The sequence below is a fragment of the Trichechus manatus genome, unplaced genomic scaffold (genome assembly GCF_000243295.1).
Source record: "Trichechus manatus latirostris isolate Lorelei unplaced genomic scaffold, TriManLat1.0 scaffold00057, whole genome shotgun sequence".
Lineage (NCBI taxonomy): Eukaryota > Metazoa > Chordata > Mammalia > Sirenia > Trichechidae > Trichechus > Trichechus manatus.
This window is the reverse complement of record NW_004443993.1, coordinates 2,888,778-2,902,673: the sequence shown is the minus strand read 5'-3', so window position 1 is coordinate 2,902,673 and position 13,896 is coordinate 2,888,778. Positions and strand designations below refer to the sequence as shown.

Below are 13,896 nucleotides of genomic sequence, written 5' to 3'. Positions count from 1 at the left end.
AGAATATCGTTTTCCTTAGATTTCTTTGTTTTCAGAGCTCTTAAAATCTTTAATAAAATGTGCTTTCGGATTATCTGGTTTTTTCCCTAGTGGATAAAGTGGAATGATGGTGTGTTGCACCCTTTACATTCTATCTATATGGCCACCTGGGTAAGGCTTCTCTGTTCTGAAGAACTCTGAAATTGGCTTGTCATTAACTGATATGAAGAAAACTTGAATATATACTCAATGAAATTGAATGTGGACAAAAGGATGCTATTTACCTATATGTGGGTAAATGGCCAAGACCAAATGACAGGTGTGTTGAGGTGGATTGGAGAGGTAGAGAATAAGTGTTAAGAGCTTGTAGCATCCTTGGACAGTGACAAAATTTTAACATTAAACATAGTGGAAAGAGGGAATCAGATTCTAGAGTCACTGCCAGAGCTGAGTGTAGAGGACAGGTGATTGAAAACCAAAGAGTGTTTGTTCTTGTGGTAAAAAGAGAGATCTGCTTTGTGTTTTTCCCACTTCTCTCTCTGGATGAGCATCCTTAGAGGAAAAGGAAAGATACCACCTTCCTGCATTTCCTTTTTAGATGTCCAATTGAGGAACTTCTACCCTCAATTTTTTATCCTTGTGTTATTTATAGAAATTATCAAAGCTCACCCTTTATTGTATGACTTTTATTCTTGCACATACAATTAAATGGTGAATAATAGATCCCATCAAATGTCGATAATAATAAAAACAAATTATACTTTTTTCTTTCAGAAGTTCTTAAAGATCTCTATGGAAGGTATAATGGTCCAGGGAGGAATAAAAGTACTGAACGTATGGATGTCAAATTGTCTTCACCTTTTTTTATACATAAAATAAAGAATAGTTTATTCAACATTATACAAAGTACAGATGGGATTAATCTCTGGCCTTGCTACAGTAGATTTTGATTATGTGTTGTTAGGTGCTGTCGAGTCAGTTCCAACTCATACCAACCCTATGTACAACAGAACACAACACTGCCCGGTCCTGCACCATCCTCACAATTGTTGCTATATTTGAGCCCATTGTTGCACCACTGTGTCAATCCATCTCATCGAAGATCTTCCTCTTTTCACTGATCTTCTTCTTTACCAAGCATGATGTCACTCCTGATGACATATCCAAAGTACCTGAGACAAAGTCTCGTCATTCTCGCTTCCAAGGAGTACTCTGGCTCTACTTCTTCCAAGACAGACTTGTTTGTTCTTCTGGCAGTCCACGGTATATTCAATATTCTTCACCAACACCATAATTCAAGGTCTTCCTTATTCATAGTCCAGCTTTCACATGCATGTGAGGCAATTGAAAATGTCATGGCTTGGGTCAGGCACACCTTAGTTTTCAAAGTGACGTTTTTGTTTTTCAACACTTTATGGAGATCTTTTGCAACAGATTTACCCAAATGCAGTATGTCATTTGATTTCTTGACTCTTGTCTCCGTGGGTGTTGACTGTGGATTCAAGTAAAATGAAATCTTTGACAACTTCAACTTTTTCTCTATTGATTCATGATGTTGTTTATTGAGCGAGTTGTAAGGATTTTTGTTTTATGATGAGGTGTAATTCATATTGAAGGCTTTGATCTTCATCAGTAAGTGCTTCAAGCCCTCTTCACTTTCAGCAAGCAAGGTTGTGTCTTCTGCATATTGCAAGTTATTATCCTGATGCCCCATTCTTCTTCATATAGTCCAGCTTCTTGCATTATTTGTTCACCACACATATTTAATAAATATGGTGAAAGGATACAACTCTGATGCACATTTTTCCTGATTTTAAACCATGCAGTATCCCCTTGTTCTATTAGAACGACTTCCTCTTGGTCTATATACAAGTTCCTCATAAGCACAATTAAGTGCTCTGGAATTCCCATTCTTCACAGTGTTATCCATAATTTGTTACGATCCACACAGTCAAATGCCTTTGCATAGTTAATAAAACACAAGTAAACATCTTTCTAGTATTCTCTGCTTTCAGCCAAGATTCATCTGATATCAGCAATGATATCCCTTGTTCCAGGTCCTCTGTTGAATTCAGCTTGAATTTCTGACAGTTCCCTGTCAGTGCTCTGGTGCAACCATTTTTTAATTATCTTCAGCCATATTTTACTTCCATGTGATAATAATGGTATTGTTCGATAATTTCCACATTCTGCTGAATCACCTTTGTTTTGGGACGGGCACAAATATGGATCTCTTCCAGTCAGTTGGCCAGGTAGCTGTATTCCAAATTTCTTGGCATAGACAACTAAGTGCTTCCAGCATTGTGTATTGAGACCAATAATATTCAATCCCTGCCTTTGAACTGCTCACGGTCGTTTCTTGTAAAGATAAATTATGATTGTCAAGCATCCAGAGTAAAACACACGTGGAGTTCAAATAATTTATTTCAGTGGCATCTGTGTTACAGTAGACAACAACTATGATGTCTATATTTATTGAATTCTTACCATGCATGATATGCATAATCTGCTTAACCCTCAGACTGATGTAAGCTAATTAATATTTAAAATGAAGAATCAAAGTCCTTGAGAGTTAAATAACAAGTCCCAGTTCACACATCTAATGAGTTAGAGCTGCTGATGTTGAAAATCAAATATTCTGCCAGCAAAGCCCATTAGCTGAACCACTACCAAAAAGCCAGTTGCCATCAAGTTGACTCCAATTCATGGTGACCCCATGTGTGTCAGAGTGAAACTGTACTCCATTGGGATTTTAATGGCTGACTTTTTGGAAGTAGATCACCAGGATTTTCTTCCAAGTCACCTCTGGGTGAACTCAAACCTCCAAACTTTTTGTTAGCAGCCAAGCACATTAACCATTGGCATGACCCATGGCCTCCCTGAACCACTACACTGGTCTGTCCTTATAGTAACTATGTTAGTGTCCACTACTGATCCATTACTATGTACTAAACACCATTCTAATCAGTACCTTTGATTATCTCCCTTTCACCACTCTCTCAGTTGAGTGCTTTTGTTATCACAACTATAGATATGTGGAAGTTAAACAGAAAGATGTTTTGTATTATGCCCAAGATTAGTTTTTAATATCAAGTTGTTTTGAGTTCCTGGAATGCATACTAAAAAGGATCTTCTTTAAAGATATAAGAGCTACCATTTGATGAAATGGTAAACTACCATTTGATCTGATATTGACAGCATTATAGTGATTAGAATGGCCTTAGAAGTTTACCACTATTAATTTCAATTTGATGATGAGAACCCTGAGGTTCTGTGAGGCACACTGAGGTACTAAAGGTCTCCAGTTTATGAGCCTATATCTGGGTAGAGGAATGTTATCAAATCCCACACCCTTTCTATTATCTGTTGTTCCTCTTCCATATCACAAATACGCACATTGCTTCCTGGGAGCCATTAGGAACCCTTGGTGTATTTCCTTCCAGTCTTTTCCCCATTCATAGAATTAATCAACTAGTATCACTCATTCTAAGTGTTGAAGTTTAAAGAGGAAAAAGAAAATGTTATCTTTGAGGAGAGTCTATCATGAGATATCAAAAGGCAACATTACCTTGGAAACTACCAAAGGTTTTTTTTTTTTTTTGGCCATCCCTAGGTTTGCAGAAATGGATGTGCAACTTAGTTCTATGGTAGATGGGACCATGAAGTCTCAATGCAGTTAACCATAACCAGATAATCGGAACACTACTTTCATGAACTTTAATGGGAGCTATGTCTTCCCATGGACTGGGATAGCTTCATCCTCTGTCAAGTGAATTCTCTTCACCAGTATCAAAGTTTCTCATCTAGAAAGTTTGTAGGTGATTTAACTCAGTGGTAAAAGACAGAGTAAATTAAACTATTGATTGGGCAGTTTTTCAGACACCCCCAAATTGCTACGTCAGAAATTATGTCAATATCTTAAAGGACATAGGAGTACTCATGTACTAGAACACCAAAGGATCTCAAAGACAAGGAAACATTGTTAGAAAGTAAAGTCTTAACCAGTCTATTACTGGTGAAAGGAAAGAGCTCCCCTTTGCTGAAGACATGGACATTTGTTATGCTAGATTAATGAAAAAGAAAATAAAGTTTAATTTATTCATAATAAGTTGGGTGAATTAATGATCCTCGGTCAGTTTGCATACCGTGGGGCTTGCGTGTTGCTGTGATACTGAAAGCTATGCCACTGGTACTCAGATACCAGCGGGGTTACCTATGCCGGACAGGTTTCACCTGAGCTTCCAGACTAAGAAAGACTAGGAAAAAGGACCTGGCAGTCTACTTCTGAAAAGAATTAGCCAGTGAAAACCTTACGAATAGCACTGTCTGATATAGTGTCCCCCAGGTTGGAAGACACTCAAAAGACAACAAGGGAAGACCTGCTTCCTCAAAGTAGAGTAGACCTTAATGATGTGAATGGAGTCAAGTTTTCAGGACCTTCGTTTGCTGATGTGGCACGACTCAAAATGAGAAGAAACAGCTGTAAACATCCATTAATAATCAGAACATGGAATGTACGAAGTATGAATCTAGGAAAATTGGAAATCATCAAAAATGAAATGGAATGCATGAACATTAATATCCTAGGCATTAGTTAGCTGAAATAGACTGGTATTGGCCATTTTGAATTGGACAACCATATCATCTACTATGCTGGGAATGACAACTTGAAGAGGAATGGCGTTGCATTCATTGACACAAAAAACATTTCAAGATCTAGCCTGAAGTACAATGCTGTCAGTGTTCATATAATATCCATACGCCTACAAGGAAGACCAATTAATATGACTGTCTTATTCATCTACTGGTACTGTAACAGAAATATCACAACTGGATGGCTTTAACCAAGAGAAATTTATTTTCTCAGAGTCTAGTAAGCTACAAGTCCAAATTCAGGGCATCAGCTCCAGGAGAAGGCTTTCTCTGTCTGCGCTGGAGGAAGGTCCTTGTGATGCATCAGTCTTCCCTTGGTCTGGGAGCATCTCAGTACGGAACCTTAGGTCCAAAGGATGAGCTCTGCTCCTGGTACTGCTTTCTTGGTGGTATGAGGTTCCCATGTGTCTCTGCTCAAGTCTGTCTTTTATATCTCAAAAGAGATTGGCTTAAGACACTATTCAATCTTCTAGATGTCATCACTATAACCTCATCATAGTGATAGAGTTTACAACACATAAGGGGATAGCATCAGATTACACAATCATACAATACTGGGAATCATGACCTAGCCAAGTTGACAGATATTTTGGGGGAACACAATTCTATCCATGACAATGACTATTATTCAACTTTACACACCAACCACTAAGGCCAAAGATGAAGATATTGAATATTTTACCAACTTCTTCAGTCTGAAATTGATCGAACATGCAATCAGGATGCAAGTGATAATTACTAGTGATTGGAAAGCAAAAGTTGGAAACAAAGAAGGATCGATAGCTGGAAAATATGGCCTTGGTGATAGAAACGATGCTGGAGATCGCATAATAGAATTTTGCAAGACCAATGACTTCTTCATTGCAAATATCTTTTTTCACCAACATAAATGGCGACTATACACATGGACCTTGCCAGATGGAACACACTGGAATTAAATCAACTACATCTGTGGAAAGAGACAATGGAAAAGCTCAATATCATCAGTAAGACCAAGGCCAGGGGCCAACTGTGGGACAGATCATCAATTGTTCATATGCAAGTTCAAGTGGAAACTGAAGAAAATTAGAACAAGTCCACGAGAGCCAAAGTACAACCTTGATTATATCCCTCCTGAATTTAGAGACCATCTCAAGAATAGATTTGATGTGTTGAACACTAATGACAAAAGACCAGACGAGTTGTGGAATGACATCAAAGACATCACACATGAAGAAAGCAAGAGGTCATTAAAAAGATAAGAAAGAAAGAAAAGACCAAAATGGATGACAGAAGAGACTCTGAAACTTGCTTTTGAATGCCAAGTATCTAAAGCAAAAGGAAGAAATGATAAAGTAAAAGAACTGAAGATTTCAAAGTGCAGCTCGAGAAGACAAAGTAAAGTTTTTATAATGACATGTGTAAAGAGCTGGAAATAGAAAACCAAAAGGGAAGAACAAGCTCAGCATTCCTCAAGCTGAAAGAACTGAAGAAAAAATTCAAGCATCGAGTTTCAATAGTGAAGGATTCTATGGGGAAAATATTAAATGATGCAGGAAGCATCAAAAGAAGATGGAAGGAATACACAGAGTCATTATATCAAAAAGAATTGGTCAATGTTCAACCATTTCGAGAGGTAGCATATGATCAGGAACTGAAGGTACTGAAGGAAGAAGTACAAGCTGCACTGAAGGCATTGATGAAAAACAAGGCTCCAGGAATTAACGGAATATCAATTGAGATGTTTCAACAAAAGGTTGCAGCTCTGGAAGTGCTCACTCGTCTATGCCAAGAAATTTGGAAGACAGGTACCTGGCCAACCAGCTGGAACAGATGTACATTCATGCTTACTCCCAAGAAAGGTGATCCAACCGAGTGTGGAAATTATCGAACAATATCATTAATATCACACGGAAGTAACATTTTGCTAAAGATCATTCAAAAGCGACTGCAGCAGTATGTCGACAGGGAAATGCCAGAAATTCAGGCCAGATTCAGAAGAGGATGTGGAACCAGGGATATCATTGCTGATGTCAGATGGATCCTGGCTGAAAGCAGAGAATACCAGAAAGATTTTTACCTGTGTTTATTGACTACGCAAAGGCATTCAATTGTGTGGATCATAACAAATTATGGATAACATTACAGAGAATGGGGATTCCAGAACACTTAATTGTGATCATGAGGAACCTGTACATAGATCAAGAGGCAGTTGTTCGGACAGAACAAGGGGATACTGCGTGGTTTAAAGTCAGGAAAAGTGTGCATAAGAGTTCCATCCTTTCACCATACCTATTCAATCTGTATGCTGAGCAAATAATCCTAGAAGATGGACTATATGAAGAAGAAAGGGGCATCAGGATTGGAGGAAGACTCATTAACAACCTGTGATACACAGATGACATAACCTTGCTTGCTAAAAGTGAAGAGGACTTGAAGCTCTTACTGGTGAAGATCAAAGACCACAACCTTCAGTATGGATTACACCACAACATAAAGAAAACAAAAATTCTCACAATTGGACCAATAAGCAACATTATGATAAACGGAGAAAAGAATGAAGTTGTCAAGGATTTCATTTTACTTGGATCCACTATCAACACCCACGGAAGCAGCAGTCAAAAAATCAAAAGCAGCATTGCATTGGGCAAATCTTCTGCAAAAGACCTCTTTAAAGTGTTGAAAAGCAAAGATGTCACCTTGAAAACTAAGGTGTCGCTGACCCAAGCCATGGTATTGTCAATTGCATCATATGCATGCAAAAGCTGGACAATGAATAAGGAAGACTGAAGAAGAACTGAGGCCTTTGAATTGTGGTATTGGCGAAGAATACGGAATATACCTTGGACTGCCAAAAGAATGAACAAATCTGTCTTGGAAGAAGTACAACCAGAATGCTCCTTAGAAGCAAGGATGGCGAGACTAAGACTTACATACTTTGGACAGGTTGTCAGAGGGGATCAGTCTGTGGAGAAGGACATCATACTTGGTAAAGTAGAGGGTCAGTGAAAAAGAGGAAGACCCTCAATGAGATAGATTGACATAGTGGCTGCAAAAATGGGCTCAAGCATAACAACGATTATGAGCATGGCGTAGGACCGGGCAGTGATTCGTTCTGTGGTGCATAGGGTCGCTATGAGTCGGAACTGACTTAACAACAACAAACAATGATCCTAAGTCACCATAATGGCTACCATCAACTAAAAATACGATGTTAGTTGTTAGCTGCCATCGATTCAGCTCTGACTCATGGAGACCTTACAGATAGCAGAACGAAACTTTGCCCTATCCTGCGCCGTTCTCATAATTGTTGGTATGTTTGAGCCTATTGTTGCAGCTATTGTGTCAGTGCATCTCATGGAGAGTTTCCCTCCTTTTTACCGACCTTCTATTTTACTTAGGATTGATGTCCTTTTCTAGAGATTGGTCTTAATCCTCAGAGTATAACCTTGACCAAGACATATCATTAACTACCTTTTTTTCCTAAGCATACTTTGTAATATTCTAATTTTAGAAACTTCACAAATACTTTTCTTACCCATGCAGAATTTGTTAGCCAGGATTCAATAAAGAAAAGCACTAAGAAACATTATGAAGAGAATTTAATACAGGAAATTGGTAAAATAGTTATGCAAGGACTGAAAGGCAAAAAGGAACAGTGTGGCAATACAGAAATAGGAACTGCAGAAGGAAGCTACCACACCACGGGCTAACAGGCATAAGGAAAGTGTTGGGCTTATTAGGGTGCATTGTCCTTTACTGATCACTATTGGAAGAACATAACAAGAAAGCCAGATGGAAAATCAGAACAATGGTTTGAAGAACCTTCCCTCTCTAGCCCTGGCATCACAAAGTAAAGAGTAGAAGAGTGAGTTTGGGGAAGAGAGATAATAGCTTAATAAAAGGCACATATGACCAGCTTTATGGTGTGGAGGGCAGGGACAACGGTGGTACAGTGGTAGAATTCTCCTTCCATATGGGAGACCAGGGTTCAATTCTGGCCAAAGAACCATGTCTTAGGCTGGGTTCTCTAGAGAAGCAAAATCAGTGAAATGTATGTATATGTATAGATAGATAGATATAGATATAGATATTTAGAAAGAGATTTATCTCAAGGAAAGGGCTCATGCAGTTGTAGAGGCTGGCAAGAACCAAGTCCATGGGTCAAGCATCAGGCTGGAGGCTTCTCTTGACTTAAGTAGCTGTAGGGGCTGATAAATCCAAGATCAGCAGGTTAGACAGCAGGCCACTGACTCATGAGCTGCGTAGGCTGCCGAATCCAAGATCGGCAGGTAAGACAGCAGCCTGCTGGCTCACAGGCTGCAAAGGCTGATGAATCCCAAGATCAACAGGCAATACAGCAGGCAGCTGGCTCAAGTCCCAAGAACTGGAAGTCAGATGATGACAAGCCTAATGCAGAATCCAGAGCAAGGAAGCAAGCTTTGCCAGAATGTCCATATATATATTTGATGCAGGCCACACCCTTGAGGAAACTCCCCTTACAACCGGTTGGTTGATCACATCAGATCACATCATGGAAGATGACTACATTATTATGTAACTGGCAAATTACATCATTACATAACAGCCAAACTATATCATTACACAGCTGCCAAACCACTCAGAATCGTGGCCCAGCCAAGTTGACACACAACCTAACCATCACACACTCCACATACAGTCGCCACACTTCTGCCAATAGAGGTTTGCATGTTGCTATGATGCTGAACAGGTTTAAGTGGCGCTTAAGATTAAGACACATGAAGAAGAAAGGTTTGGCAATCTACTTCTGAAAATCAGCCAATGAAAACCCTATGGACCACAATGGTCTGATCCATAACCAATAATGGGGATGGTGTAGTACTAGGCAGCATTTTCTTCTGTTGTCCATGGGGTCACCATGAGTTGGGGGAGGGGCAACTGAAGGGAAGCTAATTACAGCAACAAAGTGTGGAGCTAGAAGATATGAGAAGAAATATCATCAAGAATATTGGGAAAAATCACTTGCCTGTTGTTAAGACAAGCACTTTCATATCTTTCCCCTTGTGAGCTTTACGATCTTCAGCATCTGCTAAGGAGGAGTAAAAGACCCATGACAAACTAGTCATCTCTGAAGGAAAAGTCTGAAAAGATCAGTAGTTCTAACCTTGGCAGAACATTAAAACCACCTGTGGTGCTTTAAACATCTTATGCTGAAGCCACATACAGGTCCAATTAAATCAGAATCTGTATTGGTGGGACCAAGTCAATATTTTTTAAGCTCCCCAGATGCTTGCAATATGAAGTTCAGGTTGGGGACCAGTGACATTCATTTGAACACATAACCTGCATATACAGTTCCATTAGACATAAAAGTAATCTTGTCAATAGATATGAATTACAAAAAAGGATAAAGATTCTAAATACATAGAAATAGAGTTGTGTATTTTACCAGGAAGCCTGAGTCATAGATGAGAAACTAAGAAGGCTCCGTAGCTGTAATAGATTTTATCAAGCAATTTGACATTACCCAGAATTCTCCCACAATTCCACCAAAGACATGGCAAAGAAAATGATAACTTGAGAGAGAAAGCTATGAGAACTACAAAAGTTATGGGACCAAAGAGACAAGATTTCTGATCGTGGATGTTTGGTTTTGCTGTCTTTTCCAACCCACACGCTCAAAAAGATGACACAAATGTTGACATTAGATTATTCTTCTGAGGAGCCTCCGCAGGGTTCTCTTGATGTCCCTGTTCCTCAGGCTGTATATGAAGGGGTTCAGCACGGGGGTGACAGTGGTGTACATCACAGTAGCCACCGCAACTTTCCTAGAGGAAGATAAGACAGCTGAACCAAGGTTCACTCCAAGGCCTGTTCCATAAAATAAGCAAACAACTGACAGATGAGAGCCACAGGCAGAAAAGGCTTTATACTTCCCACCTGATGATGGGACTCTCAGAATGGAGGAAACAACTCGCATATAAAAGGATCCCTGAGACTGGAACACCACCAAAGATGGCACCAATACAATACAGTAATATGGTGTTTGTGGAGGTATCAGAACAGGCAAGGTTGAGGAGTTGAGAAGGGTCACAGAAGAAATCAGCAATCTCCACCTTTGTGCAGAAGGTAAGCTGTGATACTATTAAAATGTGCAGCTGGGACTCCAAAAGACTGATGAAAAAACACACCAAAACTAGCAAGCCACAGAGGCGGGGGTTCATCATGACTGTGTAGTGCAGGGGGTGGCAGATGGCCACAAACCGGTCATAAGCCATAGCAGTCAGGAGAAGACTGTCCAGACATACAAATATGGAAAAAAGGACACTTGTATCAGGAAACCCACATAGGTGATGGATTTGCAGTGTGTCTGGATGTTCACTAACATCTTGGGGGCTGTGGTGGAGGTAAAACCAATGTCAGCAAAGGATAGGCTGGAGAGGAAGAAGTACATGGCTGTGTGGAGGTGGGAGTCAGAGCCAACAGCCAGAATAATGAGTAGATTCCCAAGTACAGTGATCAGATACATGGTCAGGAATAGCCCAGAAATGAGGGGCTGCAGTTCTGGATCCTCAGAGAGGCCCAGGAGGAGGAAATCAGGGACACGTGTTAGATTCTGGGGCTCCATGTACCTGAGACAGCTTTTGGAAAAATAAAAGGATTGTTAAAAGGAAAAGAGTAAACAGGTACCCAGCACTGTGTCTAAATTTTGAATTCAAGAAATACAAGGTAAAGTGTTCATACTTGAGGACCTAATACCTCAGTAATTTAGCAATATTTCTCAGTTGTAGCAAGCCCATTCTCCAGAACTCTTTCCTCATGGTGTCTGTGCTATTCATCCGTTTCTGTACACCAAAGATGGCACTTGTTTTAGAGACACAGAGCTGAAGAATGTTAGAATATCAAGGACATTTTTAAGATAAGAAATACACACAGGGAGTATAATATCAGCTCACTATGAAGGAAACATATGCAATAAGAAATATCTTTCTCCTTTTAAGTAAAAACAAAAATGTTCTAGTTATAGGAGATTAAGAAGCAATCAAGTGAGGCTTCTGTGGTTCTATGGTAGAATTCTTGCTCTGCATGTAGGAGACCTGGGCTTGATCCCTGGCCAACACACCTCATGTGCATCCGGCCAACACACCTCATGTGCATCCTCTACCCGTCTGTCAGTTTGTTGTACTGTGGAGGCTTGTGTATTGCTATGATATCAGCAGAGCTTCAAAACTAAGACAGATTAGGAAAAAAGGGCTTACAATCTACTTCTAAAAATCAGCCAATGAAAACCCAAAAGGTCACAAGGAAACATTGTCTGATCCACAATCGATCATGGGATGATGCAGGACCAGAAAGCATGTAGTTCCATCGTGCTTGAGGTTGCCATGAGTTGGAGCCCACTCAAAGGCAACCAACAATAACAGGAGGTAATCAAATGTACTTTATCTCATCCAACTGCAGTACAATCAATTCCCTTGATTTTAAATATTATAAACATTTCACAAGTGATAGACCCACATTAACCCATTGCCATCGAGTTGATTCCAACTTATACCAACCCCGTAGGATAGAGAACAGCCCCACAGGGCTTCCAAGGCTGTAAATCTTTACGGAAGCAGACTGCCACATCTTTCTCCCACAGAGCAGCTGATGGGTTTGAACTGCTGACCTTTCAGTTAGCAGTTGAGCGCTTTAACCACTGAGCCACCAGGACTTCTAGAACCACATTAGCTGGACTCTATTGATTATGGTTTGTATTCTGTTTATGCCATGTATTAGGGCACCTAGCGTTGTCCCTATTTTTTCTTCCATGATCTTTATGGTTTCAGGTTTTATATTTAGGTTTTCAATCCATGTTGAGTTAGCTTTTGTGTACAGAGTGAAGTATGGGTCCTGTTTCAATTTTTTTACAGGTAGACACCCAGTTTTGTTAAAGAGACTGTCTTATCCTCATTTAATGGACTCTGGTACTTTGTCAAAGATCAACTGACCATAGATGGATGGATTTACATCTGTATTCTTCTTTTTCATTGGTCTATGTGTCTGTCACTGTACCAGTACAGGCTACTGTGAGGCCTCCTACTTTGTTCTTTTTCAAAAATTTTTCACTTATCTGGGACCGCTTTCCTTATATAAAGTTGGTGATTAGTTTTTCCATCTTGTTAAAGAATGCTCTTGTTATTTGGATTGGGATTACATTATACCTGTCAATGGTTCTAAGTAGAATTGACATTTTCACAACGTTGAGTCTTCCTATTCATGAGCATAGTATGGTTTTCCATTTATGTAGTAGTAGTAGTGTTATGTAGTTTTCTTTGTAAAGATCTTTTACATCTCTGGTTAGATTTATTTCTAAGTATTTTATCTTTTTAGGGGCCATTATAAATGATATTGTTTTCCTGATTTCCTTTTTGAAGTTCTTTTTTTTGTGTGTATAGAATCCAACTGATTTTTTATGTTGATTTTCTATCCTACTCTGCTGAATCTTTCTATTAATTCCAGTGGTTTTCTTGTGGAATCTTGGGGGCTCTGTATGTGTAGGATCATATTATCTGTGAATAGGCATATTTTTACTTCTTCCTTTCCAATTTTGATGCCCTTTATTTCTTTTTCTTGCTTTATTGCTCTAGCCAGAACTTCCAGCACAATGTTAAATAGGAGTAGTGGTAAGGGGCATCCTTGCCTTGTTCCGGTTCTCAGGGGGAGTGCTTTCTTCCTCTTTCCATTGAGAAAGATGTTGAATGTTGGTTTTGTGATGGTTAAGATTGTGTGTCAACTTGGTTGGTCCATGATTCTCAGTGTTTTGGCAGTCATATAATGTTGTGATCACTTGCCTGTTGAGATTTGATACGTGATCACCCCAGTGATAGGATCTGCTGTGAGTAGCCAATCAGTTGAAAGGGAGTTTCTTTGGGCATGTGACCTGCATCTAATATAAGCAGACATCCTGGCAAGGTTCAGCACTTTTTGCTGGCTCTTGTTCATGTGATCTCTGGTTCCTGGCTAGCAGCTTACCTGTAGTCTTGCCTACCGATCTTGGGATTCAGAGATCTTCGCAGCCTGTGAGCAAGAGCCCTGCTCTCTGACCTGCCAATCTTGGGTTCGCCAGCACCTTTGTCAATGTGAATCAGAAGCCTCTATCCTGACCCACAGACTTGGGACATTCCAGCCTCTACAATCATGTAAGCCATTTCCTTGATATAAATCTCTCTCTCTATATATATATTTACATGTTTTACTGGGTTTGGTTCTCTAGAGAACCCAGCCTAAGACATACAGATGCCCTTTATTATTATGTTGAGT

At 39.7% G+C, this 13,896-nt stretch overlaps 1 pseudogene; it reads right to left on the bottom strand.

The window, feature by feature from the left end:
• Window positions 1-10,297: 10,297 nt before the first annotated feature.
• Window positions 10,298-11,236, bottom strand: LOC101346580 (olfactory receptor 7E24-like; annotated as a pseudogene).
• Between the last annotated feature and the right edge of the window lie 2,660 nt (window positions 11,237-13,896).